Raw genomic sequence first — 5,827 nt, forward strand, 5'->3', positions numbered from 1 at the left:
TCTGGGAGGATGGTGGACTCCTATCTCAATATTCCTGCTCAAGCCAGAGGTTCATAAAGGGATAGGGAGGCAGGGCTTTTTTCCCTATCTGATTACCCTTCTAGATTTTGACACACTTGGGGCCCTCCCCATTCATCTTTCTAACTTTTGGTGAGCTTGGGCCCTACCCATTCTTATTTCTCGCTCTCAGCCCTCTCAGTGTAAGAGCCTCCCCCGCCACCATCTTGGCCAGTTGGGGATCCTCCCCCGTGCTCCAGCTGACGGGTAACATGAAAAATACCCTCTAGATCTACCTGTGCTGTCCCACATGGTAAGATTTCATGGCTGAGTAATATTCTATTGCAGCCCTTAAATTCTTTAGAAGCCAAAAAACAACAGAAATAGAGAGTCCTCACAATGAGGGGCTTTAATTAGGAGGTTAGACCAACAATTCTGTTAACACTGTGGAGTCAAATTCTCCCCGAAAGATCAGGATTTAGTGAAATGGACCACATCAACCGAAAATATTAAACAAGTAGTTATTGACCACCACGCTGGCCACAGGAGAAGGCATTGACTGGGACACTTATCTTCTACCTTATTTCAGGATGGCAGACTAGCACACTGCGGACTGGAGGTATTCCTTGAAATTTTATAGTGACAAATTAAATTATGACAATTTATATCAGTGGTCACCCAAGCTGATAATTCTTAAAACTGTATCATAATGGGAAAAGGTTTTTGATGCTTTAAAATCAACCAAGTTTCCAGGAGGAAATAAAAAGGGGACATGTTGTAATATAATATTTGTTGAAAAGAACAGAAAACAACATCCATATAAGAACAGCATGTAAGATTTATTATCATGTGAAAAAATAACATGCTCTACAATAAGAACAAAAAATCCAATGAAAAAAATTAACGAATTATGTGAACAGACCACATCACAGAGGACTTCACCATTGACTTCACCCATGGTCAACACACACATGAAAAAGTGCCCCAAATCAATAGCCATCAGGAAAATGCTAGCTAAACCCACAGTGAGTTATCACACCCATGAGAATGGCTAACATCAAAAAGACTGAAAAAAAAAAAATAGTTGGTGAGGATGTGGAGCAACCAAACTCGCATCTATATTTGATGGATGCATCAAATGGCACAGCCTCCTTTGGAAAAGTTCTGGCAGTTGCTTTTAATTTTTATCACTGTTTATCCTCAGACCCAAGCAATTCCCTGCATGGATATTTACTCAATAGAAATGAAACATGCACAAAAAAGATTTGAACAAAAATGTTCACAGCATCTTTGTAATAGCCAAAAACTGAAAACAACTCAAATGTCTAACAGGTGAATAAAGAAACAAATTGTGGTATATCCATGTAATAGTATACTCCGTCCCGCATAAAATAAATGGATTACCAACAAAACCAACAATCCAGAAAAATATCAAAACTATAATCCTGCCCTAACTGGCGTGGCTTAATTGGTTGTGCATCATCCTGCAAAGCAAAAGATGGCCAGTTGATTCCCAGTCAGGGAACTTAACAAGGTTGTGGGTTCGGTCTCTGGTCAGAGAGCATATGAGAGGCAACCAATTGATGTTTCTCTTCCACATCAACTTTTCTCTCCCTCTCTTTCTCCTTCCCTTCCCCTCTTTCTAAAAATAAATTAAAAAAATTTTTTTTAAACTATTATCTTACGCACAAACAACTGGACAAAAGAGTTCATACTGTATGTTTTTACTTATATAAAATTTAATAACAAGCAAAACAAATCTATAATGAAAGAAGTCAAGCACAGGGCGTGGGACTGGGGACTGATGGGAGAGATGCACGAAGGAGCTCTCTGGGATGATGGGATTTTTCTATAACTTGATTAGAGTGTGGGGTACATTTGTCAAAATTCATCAGACACAAGATTGGTGCATTTCACTTGGTATAAATTTTAACTAAGAAATTAAGAAACATAAATATTTAACTTTAGCTAATGATATGTATGCTGGTGTATTTAGAAGTGAAAGACACTGATTTCTGGAATTTATTTTTAAGTACATAAAAAATGATGGATATGTGGTAAAGTAAATAGAGCAAAATGTTAACTATAGAAGCTAGGTGGTAATTATATGAATGTTTAATGTACACTGTTAAAGTTATTCTGTATGCATAAAAGTTTCAGGATGAAATAATGATAAAATGCAAAACAAAGATACATTATAGAGGTAAGATTATGGATGACTTTTAAAATTGCCTAAAACATTAATTTTGTATTTTATATTCAGTTAAAATACTTTGACATCATTCTGGTATTACCAAGCTAAAAAGGAAAGCTTACTATAGAAATTTTGGAATACTAAGAAAAGTAGAAAAATTGTTTTAATCTGTAGTCTTATGACTCACAGAAAATCACTTAATGACATATTCATATTTTTACTTATACTTTGAACATTTCCCTGTCATTAAATATTCTTAAAAACATGATTTTTAGATAGTACTATATTCCATTGTATACATGTACTATATATAAATTGTTAATCATTCCCTATTGTTAAATGTTGGCTTGTTTCCCAGTTTTTCTATCGCAAACAAAGCAGGGGAGAACATTGCTGTGCATACATCTTTGACCACATTTTGATTTTTCCTAAGTAGGGATTGATTCCTTGAAGTTGGGTTACTAGGTCAAAAGTTAGAAATATTTTTTACATGTAATACTAGCGAATTGCTTTCCAGAAAGGTCATAGCAATTTATATACCTCAAGTAGTATACGAGAGTGCTTTTTTCCCCTGCGACTTACTCACCTTTGGATCTTTTTTTTTAATTCAGTTTTTTTGTGTGTGTCAATTTCATTGGAGGAACTGTATCTTATTATAGTTTTAATGTGTATTCCTTTAAATACTATTAAACATTTATTTTTCCAAGTTCTTATTAGTGATTTGTATTTCTTCTCTGGATTATCTGTCCACATCTTTTTTCCTATTTTTCTGGGGGAATTTTTATTATTTTCACTTTAATTTATTAAGGCTTTTAAAATATTGATATTAAGACTTTTTGTAAAATGAGCTTATTAATCCCATATCTTATGTTTTTACCACAGATATCTTTCCCAGTTAATTGCTTCTTTTTTATTGAACTTTTTGAAATATATTTTATTGATTATGCTATTACAGTTTCCCAATTTTACACACTGTGTCCCCTCCACCAAGTACCCCCATTCCCTCCAGCAGTACCCCCTGCCCTTAGTTCATGTCCATGGGTCATACATATGAGTTCTTTGGCTTCTCCATTTCCTATATTGTACTTTACATCTCTCTGTCTATTCTGTACCTACCAGTTTGTACTTCTTAATCCCTGGACTTTTCCCCCATTCTCCCCTTTCCCCTCTCAGCTGATAACCCTCCAAATGATCTCCATATCTATGATTCTGTTCCTGTTCTGTTTGTTTGCTTTTTTAGATTCAGTCGTTGATAGTTGTAAATTTATTGCTATTTTAATGTTCATAGTTTTGATCTTCTATTTCTTAAATAAGTCCCTTTAACATGTCATATAAAAACAGCGTGGTGATGATGAATTCCTTTAGCTTTACCTTGTCTGGGAAGCACTTTATCTGCCCTTCCATTCTAAATGATAGCTTTGCTGGATAGCGTAATCCAGGTTGTAGGACCTTGCTTTTCATCATATTGAATACTTCTTGCCAGTCCCCTCTAGCTTGCAAAGTTTCTTTTGAGAAATCAGTTGACGGTCTTATAGGAACTCCTTTTTAGATAACTCTTTGCTTCTTTTTTTTTTTTTTTGCTGCTTTTAAGATTCTCTCTTTATCTTTAACCTTTGGCATTTTTATTATGATGTGTCTTGGTGTGGTCCTCTTTGGGTCCAACTTGTTTGGGACTCTCTGTGCTTCTTGGACTGACTTGTATGTCTATTTCCTTCAAAAAATTAGGGAATTTTTCTTTCATTATTTTTTTCAAATAAGTTGTCAATTTCTTGCTGTTTCTCTTTTCCTTCCAGCATCCCTATGATTCGAATGTTGGTATGTTTGAAGTTGTCGCAGATACTCCTTACCTTATCCTTGCTTTTTTTGTTCTTTTTTTTCTTCTTGCTGTTCTGATTGAATTTTTTTCTTCCTTATGTTCCAAATCATTGATTTGATTATTGGCTTCATCCACTCCATTGTTGATTCCCTGTAAACTTTTACTTCACTTAGTATAGTCTTTATTTCTATCTGGGTCTCTTTTATGCTGTTAAAGTACCCAATGAGTTCCTTGAGCATCCTACTAACCAGTGTTTTGAACTCTGCATCTGATAGATTGCTTATCTCCATTATTTTTAGTTCTTTTTCTGGAGTTTTGTTCAGTTCTTTCCTTGAGGCCATATTTCTTTGCCTCCTCAACTTGGTGGCCTCCCTGTGTTTGTTTCTGTATATTAGGTAGAGTTGTTGTTAGTCCCTGTTTTAGTAGCATGGCCTCATGTAGGGAAGTCCACTGGTAAGTTGGATGAGGCAGAGCTTTAGGTAATTGCCTGAGTGGGACAACCCATGTGAACCAGGTTGATGGAGTCTCAGATATGGTGCTGCCATGTTGTGGCTCTGCATGGAGGAGGGCTCAGAAAAGGGACAATGGCTGCTGCCTGGCCTCTGGAGTTTTGTCTGGGAAGAAGCTGTCCTCTGGCACTTACCCTGATGTCAGACACTTTAGTTCCTCCCTGCATGCTACTGGTGCCTTCAAGCTCAGGCTGTCCCAGTGCTGGAGCCCAGAGGGAGTAAGTCTGCATGAGTCCTAAGTCTGTTTAAAAGGAGAAAATCCTACAGTTTCTTCTGCCACCCAACTCCCACTGGTTTTTACAACCAGAAATTAAGGAGACTTATCTTATTGGCACTGGAACCCTCATCTGGATGGTTTGGTGTGGGGCTGGGATCCCTCACTCACAAGATACCCCTTCCGATTTTTATTCACCACACATGGGTGTGGGACCCCTGCTCCAAGTTTCCACGTCCCCGATCCTCCTACCTGTCTGAATGAATGTGACTTTAATTCCTTGGTTGTCGAACTTCCATATAGCGCGATTTCCTGACAGTTCTAGGTGATAGTTGTTTTGTATTTCAGTAGTAATTTTTGCTGTGGCATGCAAGGGGGCACGCCATGTTTTCCTATGCCTCCATCTTGACTTGAAGCTGAACTTTTTATTTTGAGATCATTGTAGATTCACGTGTTGTTGTAATAAATAATGCAGAGAAATTCTGCACACCCTTCACCCAGTTTTCCCCAGTAACAAGATCCTGCAAAATTATAATACAGTATCATAACCAGGATATTAACATTGATACAGTCAATATATAGAACATTTCCATCATGACAAAGATCCCTTGCGTTGCCTTTTTTATAAGCATGCTCCCTTCCTGTCCCCGGTTCCTCCTTAACCCCTGGCAACTATTATTCTGTCCTCCATTTCTATAATTTTGTCATTTGAGGAACATTATACAAATAAAACAATACTATATATAACCTTTTGGGATTGTCTTTTTTCATTCAGCATTATTCTCTGGAGATTCATACCAGCTGTTGTAGAGATCAATAGCTTGCTCCTTTTTATTGGTGAATATATTCCATGGTATGAATGTACCATGGTTTAACCATTCCACCTGTCCTAGGATATCTGGGTTGTTTCCAGTTTTTCGCTATTAAGTATTCAAGTATAGTTTTCTATGTGAACATAAATCTTAATTTCTCTGGGATAAATGCCCAAGCATTCAATAACTGGATTGTGTGGTAGTTGCATGTTCAGTTTTTAAAGAATCTGCCAAGCTCTTTTCCATAGAGGCTGTATCATTTTACATTTCCACCAGAAATGCATA

This window comes from Pteronotus mesoamericanus, unplaced genomic scaffold (genome assembly GCF_021234165.1).
Source record: "Pteronotus mesoamericanus isolate MK-2021 breed Mesoamerican mustached bat unplaced genomic scaffold, CSHL_Meso_final contig_164, whole genome shotgun sequence".
Taxonomy (NCBI): domain Eukaryota; kingdom Metazoa; phylum Chordata; class Mammalia; order Chiroptera; family Mormoopidae; genus Pteronotus; species Pteronotus mesoamericanus.